This window comes from Panulirus ornatus, chromosome 67 (genome assembly GCF_036320965.1).
Source record: "Panulirus ornatus isolate Po-2019 chromosome 67, ASM3632096v1, whole genome shotgun sequence".
Taxonomy (NCBI): Eukaryota; Metazoa; Arthropoda; class Malacostraca; order Decapoda; family Palinuridae; genus Panulirus; species Panulirus ornatus.
The window spans coordinates 7,760,299-7,781,582 of NC_092290.1; the positions used below are offsets into that span (position 1 = coordinate 7,760,299).

Consider the following 21,284-nt stretch of genomic DNA (forward strand, 5'->3'; position numbering starts at 1 on the left):
TTTTTCTTAGTCCTGCATTATATCTTAAAAAATAAAGTATGTGGAGGCTGCTTGATAAACATATTCAAAATCTTTGTCTGGCACTACAGAAACAGTGTTATTAAAGGACCAGTAGATACCATATTAATGCCTTTGGAACAAACATATTCAAGTCACTGCTGATAACACTGTTATTTTGACAGCAGAAGACAAAAGATATATGGCATATGTACTTATGTCAGTCTTTAATGCAAATCAGATGTATCACAATAATGCAGACAGCTTTATTCTTATGAGAAGCTGAGGACAGTTGATTTACTAAGGTCAAGTTTGATGACAATTTTAACAGGAAAAGTTTTGTATATCCATTATTTCCTCAAGGTCTTATGCAGAATAGCTCACATAGGATCTTTCGCAAATAGTTAGTTCCCTATATTTAATATGGGCAATCACTGTGGTAGCAGCATTCCCCAATTTTTCAAGGAAATTTACATATGTTTCTGATTTGATCATGAAAACCTTGGTATTCATATGATGTGAAATAATTTTGAGACCCCCTTCCAAGCCTTGCATTTTTGTTCCTGGGTAGTAAGTGTTATTTCCTAATTGCTTATGCATAAGAAGTGGAGAAAAAGGATATTATTACCTTCAAACTTTGCTTTTGTGACCAGGACCATAATATTTTGAAATTTACCTATCTACAAATGAATAACAGGTGAATAAAAATTAACATGTATTTACAGTGATGTTAAACAAAAGTGATCACTCACAAATCAGACCCCAAATATAATCTCCCATCTTGTTCTTGTTATATGTTCCTTGGTATTGGCATTCAAAGTCCAGTATATCCTGGTGGAAGCACTCGCCTTGCTCCTTCAGATACGCTCCCATGTTCTCCTTGTATTTATCAAGATGAGTGTCAAGGATATGGACTTTGAAGGACATCCTACAGCCTTTTTTTCTGGAGTTTTTCTTCAGTCTCAACCAGCTCCACATAGTTTTTGGCCTTGTGATTGCTCAGGAAGCTTCAAACCACTGCGACAAAGCTGTTCCAGGCTGTTTTCTCCTTCCTAGTGAGCTTCTTGGGGAATTCCTTGCACTCTAGGATCTTCTTTATCTGTGGTCGGATGAAGACACCAGCTTTGACCTTTACCTCCGAGAGCTTGGAGAAGAAGTCTTGAAGGTACTTGAAGGCTGCAGACTCCTTATCTGTGGGAATGAGCATCAAGCGGGAGCCACTGGTGGACCCATGGAAGGTGTAGATGCCACCACTGCACACAAAATTAGGCCTTATGAAACAATTTGTCACATCTCTAGATAAGGAGTCTACACCCTTCAAGTACCTTCAAGACATCTTCCATAAGCTGTTTGAGGCAAATATCAAGCCGGTGTCTTTGTCAGACCACAGACGAAGAGCTAAGAAGCTCACTAGGAAGGACAAAGCAGCTTGGTAAAACTTTGTTGCATTGGTTCAGAGCTTCCTGGGCAATCACATGGCCAAAAATATGTGCAGCTGGTTGAGACTATGGAAGAACTACAGCGAAATGGGCTGCAGGATGTCTCTCAAAGTCCATATCCTTGACGCTCACCTTGATAAATTCAAGAAGAACTTGGAAGCATATTTAGAGGAACACAGCAAGCACTTCCACCAAGATACACTGGACTTTGAACACCACTACCAAGGAACACATATTGAGAACATGATGGGAGATTAAATTTGGGATTTGATTCATGAAAGTAATTTAGAGTACAACACTAAATCTTGAAAAACTTCTCAATTCTAAATCTTTTGTGATCACTTTTGTTTAACATTAGGGTATACACATGTTAATTTTGATTCATATGCTGTTGTTTTTCTGATTTTATGTGAATAAAAATAAGCAAACTCACCCATCGTCCAACTGGAAATGGGTAAATTTCAAAACATTACTGTCCTGCTAACAAAAGAAAAGTCTGATGGGAATATTAGCATTTTTCTATAATTTTTACACATAAGCAATTAAGAAATAACACTTACTACCCAGAAAAATTGTTACACAGTGTAATATCTATATTCATTTAGTATACTTGATTGCCGTTTCCCGCATCAGTGAGGAAGCGCCAGGAAACAGATGAAGAACAGCCCATCCACTCATACACACACACATACATATATACATAAATGCTCATACATGTGCATATACACACATGTACATATCAACATATACATACAAAGACATATACATATATACACCTGTACATATTCATACTTGCTTGCCTTCACCTACTCATGGTGATACCCTGCCCCATAAGAAACAGCATCACCACACCCTGCTTCAGTGAGGTAGCACCAGGAAAATGGACAAAAAAACAAGGCCACATTTATTCACACTCAGTCTTTAGCACTGAAACCACTGCTCCCTGTCCACATCCAGGACCCACAGACCTTTCCATGATTATGTACATTACGAAAGACAGGGGAAAGATGCAGACAAAATGACAGGCAGAGAGACACACAACTGGTCCCTTAACGGGTATGTCCCACTTACACTTGCTTACATAAGGCTGGTTTATAATTACCACTAACATCCAGCCAATGGTTTAGCATTTTTCTATTCAGATGTCCTACTTCAATCATATCAAAATGGCCCTCTAAGTTTCTAAACTATTCCTGAATTAAAAGCACACCTGACTAGCCTGGCACCGCAAATGCCTCAATTGAATGGAACGAGGTAGTGATCCCCCCAAAATTAAATATCTTTAGAATTCACATCAGATTTTGAGAGAATTTTATAATTCTGGTTCAATAATTCCAAATCTGAACAAAGCAATTAAGGCCAATGTCCTTTTCAACAGTCAGAGGAACCATAAATGACAAGAATATATTCACCGAGATGAGACTCTGTAATGATTCACTCCCAAAGAGAGGATCCAGGTGAAGGCCTTTCTCTTGTCGCAGGCTTCAACTACAACAGAATGCTGCCCCAAACAATGCATACTCCTTAAAAAAAGATAATCTTGCCTACTACATTTTTATTAGAGACTTTTGGATGTTAATGTGCTGAGATGTGCAACTGGAGGGATGTCTAATCATTATCTTGTGGAGGCTAAGTTGAAGATTTGTATGGGTTTTCAGAAAAGAAGAGTGAATATTGGGGTGAAGAGGGTGGTGAGAGTAAGTGAGCTTGGGAAGGAGACTTGTGTGAGGAAGTACCAGGAGAGACTGAGTACAGAATGGAAAAAGGTGAGAACAATGGAAGTAAGGGGAGTGGGGGAGGAATGGGATGTATTTAGGGAATCAGTGATGGATTGCACAAAAGATGCTTGTGGCATGAGAAGAGTGGGAGGTGGGTTGATTAGAAAGGGTAGTGAGTGGTGGGATGAAGAAATAAGATTATTAGTGAAAGAGAAGAGAGAGGCATTTGGACGATTTTTGCAGGGAAAAAATGCAATTGAGTGGGAGATGTATAAAAGAAAGAGACAGGAGGTCAAAGAGAAAGGTGCAAGAGGTGAAAAAGAGGGCAAATGAGAGTTGGGGTGAGAGAGTATCATTAAATTTTAGGGAGAATAAAAAAAAGATGTTCTGGAAGGAGGTAAATAAAGTGCGTAAGACAAGGGAGCAAATGGGAACTTCAGTGAAGGGCGCAAATGGGGAGGTGATAACAAGTAGTGGTGATGTGAGAAGGAGATGGAGTGAGTATTTTGAAGGTTTGTTGAATGTGTTTGATGATAGAGTGGCAGATATTGGCAGATATAGGGTGTTTTAGTTGAGGTGGTGTGCAAAGTGAGAGGGTTAGGGAAAATGATTTGGTAAATAGAGAAGAGGTAGTAAAAGCTTTGCAGAAGATGAAAGCCGGCAAGGCAGCAGGTTTGGATGGTATTGCAGTGGAATTTATTAAAAAAGGGGGTGACTGTATTATTGACTGGTTGGTAAGGTTATTTAATGTATGTATGACTCATAGTGAGGTGCCTGAGGATTGGTGGAATGTGTGCATAGTGCCATTGTACAAAGGCAAAGGGGATAAGAGTGAGTGCTCAAATTTCAAAGGTATAAGTCTGTTGAGTATTCCTGGTAAATTATATGGGAGGGTATTGATTGAGAGGGTGAAGGCATGTACAGAGCATCAGATTGGGGAAGAGCAGTGTGGTTTCAGAAGTGGTAGAGGATGTGTGGATCAGGTGTTTCCTTTGAAAAATGTATGTGAGAAATACTTAGAAAAGCGAATGAGTTTGTATGTAGCATTTATGGATCTGGAGAAGGCATATGATAGAGTTGATAGAGATGCTCTGTGGAAGGTATTAAGAATCTATGGTGTGGGAGGCAAGTTGTTAGAAGCAGTGAAAAGTTTTTATCGAGGATGTAAGGCATGTGTACGTGTAGGAAGAGAGGAAAGTGATTGGTTCTCAGTGAATGTAGGTTTGCGGCAGGGGTGTGTGATGTCTCCATGGTTGTTTAATTTGTTTATGGATGGGGTTGTTAGGGAGGTGAATGCAAGCGTTTTGGAAAGAGGGGCAAGTATGAAGTCTGTTGTGGATGAGAGAGCTTGGAAAGTGAGTCAGTTGTTGTTCGCTGATGATACAGCGCTGGTGGCTGATTCATGTGAGAAACTGCAGAAGCTGGTGACTGAGTTTGGTAAAGTGTGTGAAAGAAGAAAGTTAAGAGTAAATGTGAATAAGAGCAAGGTTATTAGGTACAGTAGGGTTGAGGGTCAAGTCAATTGAGAGGTAAGTTTGAATGGAGAAAAACTGGAGGAAGTAAAGTGTTTTAGATATCTGGGAGTGGATCTGGCAGCGAATGGAACCATGGAAGCGGAAGTGGATCATAGGGTGGGGGAGGGGGCGAAAATCCTGGGAGCCTTGAAGAATGTGTGGAAGTCGAGAACATTATCTTGGAAAGCAAAAATGGGTATGTTTGAAGGAATAGTGGTTCCAACAATGTTGTATGGTTGCGAGGCTTGGGCTATGGATAGAGTTGTGCGCAGGAGGATGGATGTGCTGGAAATGAGATGTTTGAGGACAATGTGTGGTGTGAGGTGGTTTAATTGAGTAAGTAACGTAAGGGTAAGAGAGATGTGTGGAAATAAAATGAGCGTGGTTGAGAGAGCAGAAGAGGGTGTTTTGAAATGGTTTGGGCACATGGAGAGAATGAGTGAGGAAAGATTGACCAAGAGGATTTATGTGTCGGAGGTGGAGGGAACGAGGAGAAGTGGGAGACCAAATTGGAGGTGGAAAGAAAGAGTGAAAAAGATTTTGTGTGATCAGGGCCTGAACATGCAGGAGGGTGAAAGGAGGGCAAGGAATAGAGTGAATTGGATCGATGTGGTATACCGGGGTTGACGTGCTGTCAGTGGATTGAATCAGGGCATGTGAAGCGTCTGGGGTAAACCATGGAAAGCTGTGTAGGTATGTATATTTGCGTGTGTGGACGTATGTATATACATGTGTATGGGGGTGGGTTGGGCCATTTCTTTCGTCTGTTTCCTTACGCTACCTCGCAAACGCGGGAGACAGCGACAAAGCAAAAAAGAAATAAAAAAATTGATTGAGAGGGTGAAGGCATGTACAGAGCATCAGATTGGGGAAGAGCAGTGTGGTTTCAGAAGTGGTAGAGGATGTGTGGATCAGGTGTTTGCTTTGAAGAATGTATGTGAGAAATACTTAGAAAAGCAAATGGATTTGTATGTAGCATTTATGGATCTGGAGAAAGCATATGATAGAGTTGATAGAGATGCTCTGTGGAAGGTATTAAGAATATATGGTGTAGGAGGCAAGTTGTTAGAAGCAGTGAAAACTTTTTATCGAGGATGTAAGGCATGTGTACGTGTAGGAAGAGAGGAAAGTGATTGGTTCTCAGTGAATGTAGGTTTGCGGCAGGGTTGTGTGATGTCTCCATGGTTGTTTAATTTGTTTATGGATGGGGTTGTTAGGGAGGTGAATGCAAGAGTTTTGGAAAGAGGGGCAAGTATGAAGTCTGTTGTGGATGAGAGAGCTTGGGAAGTGAGTCAGTTGTTGTTCGCTGATGATACAGCGCTGGTGGCTGATTCATGTGAGAAACTGCAGAAGCTGGTGACTGAGTTTGGTAAAGTGTGTGAAAGAAGAAAGTTAAGAGTAAATGTGAATAAGAGCAAGGTTATTAGGTACAGTAGGGTTGAGGGTCAAGTCAATTGGGAGGTATGTTTGAATAGAGAAAAACTGGAGGAAGTACTCCAGTTAAGTGTTTTAGATATTTGGGAGTGGATCTGGCAGCGGAAGTGAATCATAGGGTGGGGGAGGGGGCAAAAATCCTGGGAGCCTTGAAGAATGTTTGGAAGTCGAGAACATTATCTCGGAAAGCAAAAATGGGTATGTTTGAAGGAACAGTGGCTCCAACAATGTTGTATGGTTGCGAGGCGTGTGCTATGGATAGAGTTGTGCGCAGGAGGGTGGATGTGCTGGAAAGGAGATGTTTGAGGACAATGTGTAGTGTGAGGTGGTTTGATCGAGTAAGTAATGTAAAGGTAAGAAAGATGTGTGGAAATAAAAAGAGTGTGGTTGAGAGAGCAGAGAAGGGTGTTTTGAAATGGTTTGGGCACATGGAGAGAATGAGTGAGGAAAGATTGACCAAGAGGATATATGTGTCGGAGGTGGAGGGAACGAGGAGAAGTGGGAGACCAAATTGGAGGTGGAAAGATGGAGTGAAAAAGATTTTGAGTGATCGGGGTCTGAACATGCAGGAGGGTGAAAGGCGGGCAAGGAATAGAGTGAATTGGATCGATGTGGTATACCGAGGTAGACTTGCTGTTAATGGATTGAATCAGGGCATGTGAAGTGTCTGGGGTAAACCATGGAAAGTTGTATGGGGCCTGGATGTGGAAAGGGAGCTGTGGTTTCGGGCATTATTACATGACAGCTAGAGACCGAGTGTGAACGAATGGGGCCTTTTTTGTCTTTTCCTAGCGCTACCTCACACACATGAGGGGGGGAGGGGGGTGTTATTCCATGTGTGGCGAGGTGGCGATATGAATGAATAAAGGCAGTGTGAATTGTGTGCATGTGTATATATGTATGTGTCTGTGTGTGTATATATATGTGTACTGTGAGATGTATGGGTATGTATATTTGCGTGTGTGGACGTGTATGTATATACATGTGTATGGGGGTGGGTTGGGCCATTTCTTTCGTCTGTTTCCTTGTGCTACCTCGCAAATGTGGGAGACAGTGACAAAGCAAAATAAATAAATAAAATACAATTTCCCACGAATACTCAACAAATTTATACCTCTGTAATTTGAGCACTCACCTTTATCCCCTTTGCCTTTGTACAATGGCACTATGCAAGCATTCCACCAATCCTCAGGCACCTCACCATGAGTCATACATACATTAACTATACATACCAACCAGTCAGCAACACAGTCACCCCCTTTTTCAATAAATTCCACTGCAATACCATCCAAAACCACTGTCTTGCCGGCTTTCATCTTCCGCAAAGCTTCCACTCCCTCTTCTCTGTTTACCAAATCATTCTCCCTAACCCTCTCACTTCGCACATGAATGTGGCCTTTTTTGGTCTGCTTAACTGGTGCTACCTTGCTGACGCAGGGGGGTGGTGATGCTGTTTCCTGTGGGGTGGCACGGGTAATTGAAGAAAGCAAGCAAGTATTAATATGTAACTGTGTATATATATGTATATGTGTGTATGTACATGTGCATGTATGGGTGTCTATGTATATATGTGTATATGAGTGGATGGGCCATTATTCGTCTGTTTCCCGCATCAGTGGGAAACAGCAATTAAATATAACAAATAAACATATATAAATATTAATAATTAACACAGACTAAAAAGAGTTAGAAAATCAAAAAATAAAATATCAAAGCCTAAAATAAATGAACTTGGAGAAACTAACAAACAGCCATGTCAAACATAGCAATCCAAGACCAGAAATTATCACCCAGTGCACTGAAAGAGGTACATAAAAAAGGACATGGAGAAGCAACAAATTAAGTACAACAGTCATATCTATCTATCTACGTGTATATCTCTGATGACTTTTCCTTTTGGAAACTCCCTCAAGGGGATGGCCATAGCATAACTCTCCTCACCCTAATAGACCACCCTAATATTCCTACCAACTACAACTACCTAACATCTCTGCCTGATCTTCCAGCCTACTACTTCTATGTAAAGCTCCCACCTAATTCTATCTACTACTTCTACTTAATATTAATGTTAATTTGCTGAGAGGTGCAACTGGAGGGATGTCTGATCATTATCTTGTGGAGGATAAGGTGAAGATTTGTATGGGTTTTCAGAAAAGAAGAGTGAATGTTGGGGTGAAGAGGGTGGTGAGAGTAAGTGAGCTTGGGAAGGAGACTTGTGTGAGGAAGTACCAGGAGAGACTGAGTACAGAATGGAAAAAGGTGAGAACAATGGAAGTAAGGGGAGTGGGGGAGGAATGGGATGTATTTAGGGAATCAGTGATGGATTGTGCAAAAGATGCTTGTGGCATGAGAAGCGTGGGAGGTGGGTTGATTAGAAAGGGTAGTGAGTGGTGGGATGAAGAAGTAAGATTATTAATGAAAGAGAAGAGAGAGGCATTTGGACCATTTTTGCAGGGAAAAAATGCAATTGAGTGGGAGATGTATAAAAGAAAGAGACAGGAGGTCAAGAGAAAGGTGCAAGAGGTGAAAAAGAGGGCAAATGAGAGTTGGGGTGAGAGAATATCATTACATTTTAGGGAGAATAAAAAGATGTTCTGGAAGGAGGTAAATAAAGTGCGTAAGACAAGGGAGCAAATGGGAACTTCAGTGAAGGACGCTAATGGGGAGGTAAAAACAAGTAGTGGTGACGTGAGAAGGAGATGGAGTGAGTATTTTGAAGGTTTGTTGAATGTGTTTGATGATAGAGTGACAGATATAGGGTGTTTTGGTCTAGGTGCCGTGCAAAGTGAGAGGGTTAGGGAAAATGATTTGGTAAACAGAGAAGAGGTAGTAAAAGCTTTGTGGAAGATGAAAGCCGGCAAGGCAGCAGGTTTGAATGGTATTGCAGTGGAATTTATTAAGAAAGGGGGTGACTGTATTGCTGACTGGTTGGTAAGGTTATTTAATGTATGTATGACTCATAGTGAGGTGCCTGAGGATTGGCGGAATGCATGCATAGTGCCATTGTACAAAGGCAAAGGGGATAAGAGTGAGTGCTCAAATTACAGAGGTATAAGTTAGTTGAGTATTCCTGGTAAATTATATGGGAGGGTATTGATTGAGAGGGTGAAGGCATGTACAGAGCATCAGATTGGGGAAGAGCAGTGTGGTTTCAGAAGTGGTAGAGGATGTGTGGATCAGGTGTTTGCTTTGAAGAATGTATGTGAGAAATACTTAGAAAAGCAAATGGATTTGTATGTAGCATTTATGGATCTGGAGAAAGCATATGATAGAGTTGATAGAGATGCTCTGTGCAAGGTATTAAGAATATATGGTGTGGGAGGCAAGTTGTTAGAAGCAGTGAAAACTTTTTATCGAGGATGTAAGGCATGTGTGCGTGTAGGAAGAGAGGAAAGTCATTGGTTCTCAGTGAATGTAGGTTTGCGGCAGGGGTGTGTGATGTCTCCATGGTTGTTTAATTTGTTCATGGATGGGGTTGTTAGGGAGGTGAATGCAAGAGTTTTGGAAAGAGGGGCAAGTATGAAGTCTGTTGTGGATGAGAGAGCTTGGGAAGTGAGTCAGTTGTTGTTCGCTGATGATACATCGCTGGTGGCTGATTCATATGAGAAACTGCAGAAGCTGGTGACTGAGTTTGGTAAAGTGTGTGAAAGAAGAAAGTTAAGAGTAAATGTGAATAAGAGCAAGGTTATTAGGTACAGTAGGGTTGAGGGTCAAGTCAACTGGGAGGTAAGTTTGATTGGAGAAAAACTGGAGGAAGTAAAGTGTTTTAGATATCTGGGAGTGGATCAGGCAGCGGATGGAACCATGGAAACGGAAGTGAATCGTAGGGTGGGGGAGGGGGCGAAAATCCTGGGAGCCTTGAAGAATGTTTGGAAGTCGAGAACATTATCTCGGAAAGCAAAAATGGGTATGTTTGAAGGAATAGTGGTTCCAACAATGTTGTATGGTTGTGAGGCGTGCGCTATGGATAGAGTTGTGCGCAGGAGGGTGGATGTGCTGGAAATGAGATGTTTGAGGACAATGTGTGGTGTGAGGTGGTTTGATCGAGTAAGTAATGTAAGGGTAAGAGAGATGTGTGGAAATAAAAAGAGTGTGGTTGAGAGAGCAGAAGAGGGTGTTTTGAAATGGTTTGGGCACATGGAGAGAATGAGTGAGGAAAGATTGACAAAGAGGATATATGTGTCGGAGGTGGAGGGAACGAGAAGTGGGAGATCAAATTGGAGGTGGAAAGATGGAGTGAAAAAGATTTTGAGTGATCGGGGCCTGAACATGCAGGAGGGTGAAAGGCGGGCAAGGAATAGAGTGAATTGGATCGATGTGGTATACCGGGGTTGACGTGCTGTCAGTGGATTGAATCAGGGCATGTGAAGCGTCTGGGGTAAACCATGGAAAGTTGTGTGGGGCCTTGATGTGGAAAAGGAGCTGTGGTTTCGGGTATTATTGCATGACAGCTAGAGACTGAGTGTGAACAAATGGGGCCTTTGTTGTCTTTTCCTAGCGCTACCTCGCACACATGAGGGGGGATGGGGATGGTATTCCATGTGTGGCGAGGTGGCGATGGGAATGAATAAAGGCAGACAGTGTGAATTGTGTGCATGGTTATATATGTATGTGTCTGTGTGTGTATATATATGTGTACATTGAGATGTATAGGTATGTATATTTGCGTGTGTGGACGTGTATGTATATACATGTGTATGGGGGTGGGTTGGGCCATTTCTTTCGTCTGATTCCTTGCGCTACCTCGCAAATGCGGCAGACAGCGACAAAGCAAAATAAATAAAAAATACTTCTACTTAATGTTTCTACCTACTACTTTCATCAACTGCTCTTACCACTTACCAAGGGAGGGATAACGCACAGCATTCACAGCACAAAACCTTGAGTTATGAAGAACGAGTTGTGAGTTCAGGGTTGTCAAGGGTTATGTGTGACAGGAGAGATTGTATGTTGGTGGACAGAATGCCAGTAGCTACCTCCGACATAGGAATGCAAGCTGACAACCACAGAAGTGGTGACGCACCACACAGTCATCACTAACCTTCCCAATACCTAGGTGGGCAGTACATGCAATATAAATAACTCTCTGGTTAGTGGCTACCTTTCAACTACCTCCTAACATATATTCAAGGACATTAAAACAACACGTAAAAATCTCAACAACGATAATTGATATCTTTTTATAAAAATAGATGCAGCAACACTTCACATCTACAAATATATGAAATCCTGTGATTATAACTTATAAAGGTAGTACATAGATTGGCCACAGTATACCAGTATGCTTCCATTCACATGAATAAGAATTCCTAACTCCTTATGTGCATTCTAAACACGTGGAAATTACTGTAAGATGTAGACTCCAGGCTTCACAGATAATATGATACACATCCACAAGAATTAAAGCAATGTAATATGCTTTGTGTTAAGGACATTTTTCTAAGAGGTCACAGCACTGTTCTATGGTGCAATTTCATGGTCACTTAACATTTGAATGCTTGGTGTAACAACATCTTAAATCACTTCAAATATTTCATGAAAATATTTCATATTTCTATCCCTGGGGATAGGGGATAGAGAATACTTCCCACGTATTCCCTGCATGTCGTAGAAGGCGACTAAAAGGGGAGGGAGCGGGGGGCTGGAAATCCTCCCCTCTTGTTTTTTTTTTAATTTTCCAAAAGAAAGAACAGAGAAGGGGGCCAGACGAGGCTATTCTCTCAGAAGCCCAGTCCTCTGTTCTTAACGCTACCTTGCTAATGCAGAAAATGACGAATAGTTTGAAAGAAAAGATTTCATATTTCATTTGTACCACTATAGAAAGACATTCAATGCACTTCAGATTTTTTTCTATGTATCTCAATGCATTTCATACACACATAAATACACTCAAGCACTGGAACATATCTTTTCTAATCAACCCACCTCCCACGCTTCTCATGCCACAAGCATATCTTTATCACTTGACAAGAAACAAAGAAACTTCTCGAGTTGGTATAACCATTATAAGGGCTAACACATAATACGACAAATACAAAACCAGTTCTTTCATGTCAATTCTAGACTGGGTGGATGGGTATATTACAATAAGAAACGCTGAACAGCACATAATACAAAGCTCATAAAGTTTAGAGAGTAACATCAAGCACATTATTTCTCTTACAAATTACATAAATGCAACAGTTGATATCAAACTTTTTCACTAACTAATTTTAAAAACAATCTCTGCACTCGCAACTTCATTTTATAGGTCTTGTTTTAGTTACGCATAACATGGCATAGGTTAGAGTGCCTAGTATCAGTAATCGATGTGGCATTCTATGTAAAGCGTATCTCTATAACTGAGGAAACAAATCAGAAATGTGTACGCTCATACAAATACTTACCTTGACATACCTAGGTGTTGTACATTTCTGATAAGAAAATCAAAAGTCAAGATCTTAATGTTTAGTGAGACTGAGCAATATCAACACAAATGAAACTTAATGACATTCATGTTCACAGAGTTTATAAATGTATGTCGAGGGAGTAGTCTTATCTTAATGTTGGGCAAAATGTAATAAGAGATGACTTGGTCTGCATACAGTTTTTATGTATTTAATGTTTTCTGTTCAGAAGGATCTAGCTATGTTGCCTAAACTGACTCATATCAAATTACAAATACTGAAACCCTTGACAGGTGACCTTAAACTAAAATGCCTGTGATATTTTGGTTCAGTACTAAATATGCACCACAAACATTACTGCTGTGATATTACCGTTACACAGATAGTAATATAAAAATAAATCTGATCATGAGAGCTTTTAATTCCTCAATAATCAGAAACACAAAAGTTTCAATGTCAATGTTCCATTAACTACAGTGGTAAAACTCACTTATGTTAACTTTGTGCCTTCTTGACATAACATTTCAGAATGGGAAAGAAAAACAGAGTTCTTGGAGTTATACAGGATGTGTGGATCAGGCACATTGTACAAATTCAACGAGTTGAAAGTTTATTTCTAAAAGTTTACGAACGATGCGACACCCTTGTTGGAGTGTTTCATAACTACCTTACTGGATAAAAACGTATCTACTTTTTAAATGGTACGAAGGTTACAGTACTCACTTATTGTTGCTGCATACAGTAGATAATCTATTATCACTTCGTTATTATGGATGAAATATACAAGAAACGTGTTCCTGCATCACAACACAAACATTACGAGAGTCACGACGAACTTTTAATTACAGGTTGCGTTATATTTTATCTCATGGTTTTGTATCTATTTTCAGTATTAATTTCAAAACAATTTCATAAATGCTGGTTTATAATTTATTGAAGGAAATATTTTCTATTAGATAGCATATACTAAACCTTATTTGCATAATTCATTATATAAATTGTCCTAAAAATATTCTACGTAAGTTGTATATAAACACCACCTCTCAGGACGCTCTCTGATAAATCAGTTAAAATTTAGAAATCTGATTTATCCTTCGGGCTGGTAACATGGCCCCTGTCACTAATTCAATTGTAATTACCTAGACATATTTAGGCTATTTCATCAAAACTAGATATATTAATTCTGGTTTCGAAAGGGTTCTATAAAAGATTAATCTTCTGATAGAAATGAAATCGACCGTGATGGCATGGCTTGCAACGCTGATTGGCTAACTCCATTTTTCTTTTGGCCAATTGGGTGCTTTGTTTATACAGGACGAAGGAGAACACGACTTATTTATTGCAACTATATCCAATGAAGGTGATAATCATGAGCAAATGTATGTAAGATGACCTAGGCTGATGAACAAAGTAGGGATTTTCAAAGCTTATGTAATACATGAATCAGAATTTGGCTTATATGAACGGTATTTGTCAGTGAGGTGTTCATGATTACTCTCATCATCATAGTAAAAAAAAAAGTGAGGAGACACCATCAGGTGGCGGGAAACCAAGTGATGTTCCTCTCGTGTCACCGGAGCGAGCAGTTACCCTTTGGTTTCCCAATAGGTGAGATCTCGTGTGTGATATTGTAATTACCACTCTCGTTATAGATGATTAATGAGTTTTCTTAGATTAATGAGATGTCTTTAGATAAGAGGACGGTGTATGTGATTGATGAGGAAAGAAAACAAATCTGTCCTACTTTGAACTGAGAAATACCTCGAAAATGATAGTTGGCTCGTTAGTGTACTGGGATGGTGTATGTGGGGCTCGGTCATGATGGAACTGGTATGTTGTCAAAGGCAGGACTGACATTTGGTCAGCATTACAATAACTCTTGTGTTCATGTGTTTACTAGTGTTATGGTGTTTCTTTAAGAGTTTTCTCGCGAGTTCAGTGAAAGATTCTTGGCTCATTCCGCACTGGTCATATACGAATGAAAATATTTATTTATGGATAAGATTTATTAGTGTCCAAGGAGAGTGTTGGCGCCAGACGTATGAAAGTGGACTGCGAAAATAATGGAATGACGCATTTAATCCATTGTGGACACGTCAGTCTGTAAGATGCCTTATTGAATGTATAAGATCCCATTGTCAGTCTGTAAGATGCCTTATTGAATGTATAAGATCCCATTGTCAGTCTGTAAGATGCCTTATTGAATGTATAAGATCCCATTGTCAGTCTGTAAGATGCCTTATTGAATGTATAAGATCCCATTGTCAGTCTGTAAGATGCCTTATTCAACGTATAAGATCCCATTGTCAGTCTGTAAGATGCCTTATTGAATGTATAAGATCCCATTGTCAGTCTGTAAGATGCCTTATTGAATGTATAAGATCCCATTGTCAGTCTGTAAGATGCCTTATTCAACGTATAAGATCCCATTGTCAGTCTGTAAGATGCCTTATTGAATGTATAAGATCCCATTGTCAGTCTGTAAGATGCCTTATTGAATGTATAAGATCCCATTGTCAGTCTGTAAGATGCCTTATTGAATGTATAAGATCCCATTGTCAGTCTGTAAGATGCCTTATTGAATGTATAAGATCCCATTGTCAGTCTGTAAGATGCCTTATTCAACGTATAAGATCCCATTGTCAGTCTGTAAGATGCCTTATTGAATGTATAAGATCCCATTGTCAGTCTGTAAGATGCCTTATTCAATGTATAAGATCCCATTGTCAGTCTGTAAGATGCCTTATTGAATGTATAAGATCCCATTGTCAGTCTGTAAGATGCCTTATTGAATGTATAAGATCCCATTGTCAGTCTGTAAGATGCCTTATTCAATGTATAAGATCCCATTTTTAATCTGTAAGATGCCTTATTGAATGTATAAGATCCCATTGTCAGTCTGTAAGATGCCTTATTGAATGTATAAGATCCCATTGTCAGTCTGTAAGATGCCTTATTGAATGTATAAGATCCCATTGTCAGTCTGTAAGATGCCTTATTGAATGTATAAGATCCCATTGTCAGTCTGTAAGATGCCTTATTGAATGTATAAGATCCCATTGTCAGTCTGAAGATGCCTTATTGAATGTATAAGATCCCATTGTCAGTCTGCAAGATGCCTTATTCAATGTATAAGATCCCATTGTCAGTCTGTAAGATGCCTTATTCAATGTATAAGATCCCATTGTCAGTCTGTAAGATGCCTTATTCAATATATAAGATCCCATTTTTAATCTGTAAGATGCCTTATTGAATGTATAAGATCCCATTGTCAGTCTGAAGATGCCTTATTGAATGTATAAGATCCCATTGTCAGTCTGCAAGATGCCTTATTGAATGTATAAGATCCCATTGTCAGTCTGTAAGTTGCCTTATTCAATGTATAAGATCCCATTTTTAATCTGTAAGATGCCTTATTGAATGTATAAGATCCCATTGTCAGTCTGCAAGATGCCTTATTGAATGTATAAGATCCCATTGTCAGTCTGTAAGATGCCTTATTGAATGTATAAGATCCCATTGTCAGTCTGAAGATGCCTTATTGAATGTATAAGATCCCATTGTCAGTCTGTAAGATGCCTTATTCAATGTATAAGATCCCATTGTCGGTCTGTAAGATGCCTTATTCAATGTATAAGATCCCATTTTTAATCTGTAAGATGCCATATTCAATGTATAAGATCCCATTGTCAGTCTGAAGATGCCTTATTCAATGTATAAGATCCCATTTTTAATCTGTAAGATGCCTTATTGAATGTATAAGATCCCACTGTCAGTCTGTAAGATGCCTTATTGAATGTATAAGATCCCATTGTCAGTCTGAAGATGCCTTATTCAATGTATAAGATCCCATTTTTAATCTGTAAGATGCCTTATTGAATGTATAAGATCCCACTGTCAGTCTGTAAGATGCCTTATTGAATGTATAAGATCCCATTGTCAGTCTGTAAGATGCCTTATTGAATGTATAAGATCCCATTGTCAGTCTGTAAGATGCCTTATTGAATGTATAAGATCGCATTGTCAGTCTGTAAGATGCCTTACTGAATGTATAAGATCCCATTGTCAGTCTGTAAGATGCCTTATTGAAAGTATAAGATCCCATTGTCAGTCTGTAAGATGCCTTATTGAATGTATAAGATCCCATTGTCAGTCTGTAAGATGCCTTATTGAATGTATAAGATCCCATTGTCAGGCTGTAAGATGCCTTATTCAATGTATCTCTTGCTCTTTGGCATCCCCAAATTAGCATTAACGTAAGCTTTCCAAATGTTTCTTTCCCTTTTGATGCCTCTATGCCCCTGTAATTGCCTTTCGCGGCGCCAAAGGGGATTTAAACTAAAACTTTAATTTGTCTTTATTTTTGAATGCCACCATCCAACTGTATTGGACTTTGGCACCCCCAAAGGGTCTTTTAAGTAAACTTTTAATTTGTCTCTTTCCCTTCAGATGCCAGTATTCCCCTGTAAAGACCTTTGAAGACGCCAAAGGGGATTTAGATTAATCCTTCAATTTTCCTCTAAATTTTTGGATGCCTCCACGCAATTCCCTTGCCCTTTGGCATCCCCAAAGTGGCATTAAGGTAAGCTTTCCATATGTTTCTTTCCCTTTTGATGCCTCTACGCCCCTGTAATTGCCTTTGGCGGCGCCAAAGGGGATTTAAACTAAACCTTTGATTTGCCTGTTTATTTTTGGATGCCACCATGCAACTGTATTGGACTTTGGCACCCCTAAACGGTCTTTTAAGTAAACTTTTGATTTGTCTCTTTCCCTTCAGATGCCAGTATTCCCCTGTAAAGGCCTTTGAAGACGCCAAAGGGGATTTAGATTAATCCTTCAATTTTCCTCTAAATTTTTGGATGCCTCACCGCAATTCTCTTGCCCTTTGGCATCCCCAAAGTGGCATTAAAGTAAGCTTTCCAAATGTTTCTTTCCCTTTTGATGCCTCTATGCCCCTGTAATTGCCTTTGGCGGCTCCAAAGGGGATTTAAACTTAACCGTTAATTTGTCTTTTTATTTTTGGATGACATCATGCAACTGTATTGGACTTTGGCACCCCTAAACGGTCTTTTAAGTAAACTTTTGATTTGTCTCTTTCCCTTCAGATGCCAGTATTCCCCTGTAAAGGCCTTTGAAGACGCCAAAGGGGATTTAGATTAATCCTTCAATTTTCCTCTAAATTTTTGGATGCCTCACCGCAATTCTCTTGCCCTTTGGCATCCCCAAAGTGGCATTAAAGTAAGCTTTCCAAATGTTTCTTTCCCTTTTGATGCCTCTATGCCCCTGTAATTGCCTTTGGCGGCTCCAAAGGGGATTTAAAGTAAACCGTTAATTTCTCTTTTTATTTTTGGATGACATCATGCAACTGTATTGGACTTTGGCACCCCTAAACGGTCTTTTAAGTAAACTTTTGATTTGTCTCTTTCCTTCAGATGCCACTATTCCCCTGTAAAGGCCTTTGAAGACGCCAAAGGGGATTTAGATTAATCCTTCAATTTTCCTCTAAATTTTTGGATGCCTCACCGCAATTCTCTTGCCCTTTGGCATCCCCAAAGTGGCATTAAAGTAAGCTTTCCAAATGTTTCTTTCCCTTTTGATGCCTCTATGCCCCTGTAATTGCCTTTGGCGGCGCCAAAGGGGATTTAAAGTAAACCTTTAATTTGTCTTTTATTTTTGGATGCCACCATGCAACTGTATTGGACTTTGGCACCCCTAAACGGTCTTTTAAGTAAACTTTTAATTTGTCTCTTTCCCTTCAGATGCCAGTATTCCCCTGTAAAGGCCTTTGAAGACGCCAAAGGGGATTTAGATTAATCCTTCAATTTTCCTCTAAATTTTTGGATGCCTCCACGCAATTCCCTTGCCCTTTGGCATCCCCAAAGTGGCATTAAGGTAAGCTTTCCATATGTTTCTTTCCCTTTTGATGCCTCTACGCCCCTGTAATTGCCTTTGGCGGCGCCAAAGGGGATTTAAACTAAACCTTTGATTTGCCTGTTTATTTTTGGATGCCACCATGCAACTGTATTGGACTTTGGCACCCCTAAACGGTCTTTTAAGTAAACTTTTGATTTGTCTCTTTCACTTCAGATGCCAGTATTCCCCTGTAAAGGCCTTTGAAGACGCCAAAGGGGATTTAGATTAATCCTTCAATTTTCCTCTAAATTTTTGGATGCCTCACCGCAATTCTCTTGCCCTTTGGCATCCCTAAAGTGGCATTAAAGTAAGCTTTCCAAATGTTTCTTTCCTTTTTGATGCCTCTATGCCCATGTAATTGCCTTTAGCGGCGCCAAAAAGGAATTAACCGAAACCGTTAATTTGTCTTTTTATTTCTGGGTCACATCATGCAATTGTATTGGACTTAGGCACACCTAAACGGTCTTTTAAGAAAACTTTTGATTTGTCTCTTTCCCTTCAGATGCCAGTATTCCCCTGTAAAGGCCTTTGAAGACGCCAAAGGGGATTTAGATTAATCCTTCAATTTTCCTCTAAATTTTTGGATGCCTCACCGCAATTTTCTTGCCCTTTGGCATCCCCAATGTGGCATTAAAGTAAGCTTTCCAAATGTTTCTTTCCCTTTTGATGCCTCTATGCCCCTATAATTGCCTTTGGCGGCGCCAAAGGGGATTTAAAATAAACATTTAATTTGTCTTTTTATTTTTGGATGCCACCATGCAACTGTATTGGACTTTGGCACCCCTAAACGGTCTTTTAAGTAAACTTTTGATTTGTCTCTTTCCCTTCAGATGCCAGTATTCCCCTGTAAAGGCCTATGAAGACGCCAAAGGGGATTTAGATTAATCCTTCAATTTTCCTCTAAATTTTTGGATGCCTCACCGCAATTCTCTTGCCCTTAGGCATCCCCAAAGTGGCATTAAAGTAAGCTTTCCAAATGTTTCTTTCCCTTTTGATGCCTCTATGCCCCTGTAATTGCCTTTGGCGGCTCCAAAGGGGATTTAAAGTAAACCGTTAATATGTCTTTTTATTTTTGGATGACATCATGCAAGTGTATTGGACTTTGGCACCCCTAAACGGTCTTTTAAGTAAACTTTTGATTTGTCTCTTTCCCTTCAGATGCCACTATTCCCCTGTAAAGGCCTTTGAAGACGCCAAAGGGGATTTAGATTAATCCTTCAATTTTCCTCTAAATTTTTGGATGCCTCAACGCAATTTTCTTGCCCTTAGGCATCCCCAAAGTGGCATTAAAGTAATCTTTCCAAATGTTTCTTTACCTTTTGATGCCTCTATGCCCCTGTAATTGCATTTGGTGGCGCCAAAGGGGATTTAAACTAAACCTTTGATTTGCCTGTTTATTTTTGGATGCCACCATGCAACTGTATTGGACCTTGGCACCCCTAAACGGTCTTTTAAGTAAACTTTTAAATTGTCTCTTTCCCTTCAGATGCCAGTATTCCGCTGTAAAGGCCTATGAAGACGCCAAAGGGGATTTAGATTAATCCTTCAATTTTCCTCTAAATTTTAGGATGGCTCACCGGAATTCTCTTGCCCTTTGGCATCCCCAAAGTGGCATGAAAGTAAGCTTTCCAAATGTTTCTTTCCCTTTTGATGCCTCTATGCCCCTGTAATTGCCTTTGGCGGCTCCAAAGGGGATTTAAACTTAACCGTTAATTTCTCTTTTTATTTTTGGAAGACATCATGCAACTGTATTGGTCTTTGGCACCCCTAAACGGTCTTTTAAGGAAACTTTTAATTTGTCTCTTTCCCTTTAGATGCCATTATTACCCTGTAAAGGCCTTTAAAGACGCCAAAGGGGATTTAGATTAATCCTTCAATTTTCCTCTAGATTTTTGGATGCCTCACCGCAATTCTCTTGCCATTTAGCTTCCCCAAAGTGGCATTAAAGTAAGCTTTCCAAATGTTTCTTTCCCTTTTGATGCCTCTATGCCCCTGTAATTGCCTTTGGCGGCTCCAAAGGGGATTTAAAGTAAACCGTTAATTTGTCTTTTTATTTTTAGATGACATCCTGCAACTGTATTGGACTTTGGCACCTCTAAACGGTCTTTTAAGTAAACTTTTGATTTGTCTCTTTCCCTTCAGATGCCTGTATTCCCCTGTAAAGGCCTTTGAAGCCGCCAAAGGGCATTTAGATTAATCCTTCAATTTTCCTCTAAATTTTTGGATGCCTCACCGCAATTCTCTTGCCCTTTGGCATCCCCAAAATGGCATTAAAGTAAGCTTTCCAAATGTTTCTTTCCCTTTTGATGCCTCTATTCCCCTGCAATTGCCTTTGGCGGCTCCAAAGGGGATTTAAAGTAAACCGTTAATTTCTCTTTTTAATTTTGGATGACATCATGCAACTGTATTGGACTTTGGCACCCCTAAACGGTCTTTTAAGTAAACTTTTGATTTGTCTCTTTCCTTTCAGATGCCACTATTCCCCTGTAAAGGCCTTTGAAGACGCCAAAGGGGATTTAGATTAATCCTTCAATTTTCCTCTAAATTTTTGGATGCCTCCACGCAATTCCCTTGCCCTTTGGCATCCCCAAAGTGGCATTAAGGTAAGCTTTCCATATGTTTCTTTCCCTTTTGATGCCTCTACGCCCCTGTAATTGCCTTTGGCGGCGCCAAAGGGGATTTAAACTAAACCTTTGATTTGCCTGTTTATTTTTGGATGCCACCATGCAACTGTATTGGACTTTGGCACCCCTAAACGGTCTTTTAAGTAAACTTTTGATTTGTCTCTTTCCCTTCAGATGCCAGTATTCCCCTGTAAAGGCCTTTGAAGACGCCAAAGGGGATTTAGATTAATCCTTCAATTTTCCTCTAAATTTTTGGATG

General features: G+C 39.9%; 1 protein-coding gene across 2 annotated transcripts in view; it reads right to left on the reverse strand.

Moving 5' to 3' along the window:
- Positions 1-21,284, reverse strand: part of LOC139747206 (uncharacterized) — a 155,319-nt gene that overhangs the window by 17,549 nt on the left and 116,486 nt on the right. The window contains exon 1 of one of the 2 annotated variants that reach the window (XM_071659228.1): positions 13,212-13,316. The exons of the other annotated variant lie outside the window; for it this stretch is intronic. The gene's annotated coding sequence lies outside the window, so the exon portion shown is untranslated. Of the gene's footprint in view, positions 1-13,211; positions 13,317-21,284 lie in introns of those variants that run through there. 2 annotated transcript variants of the gene reach the window in all.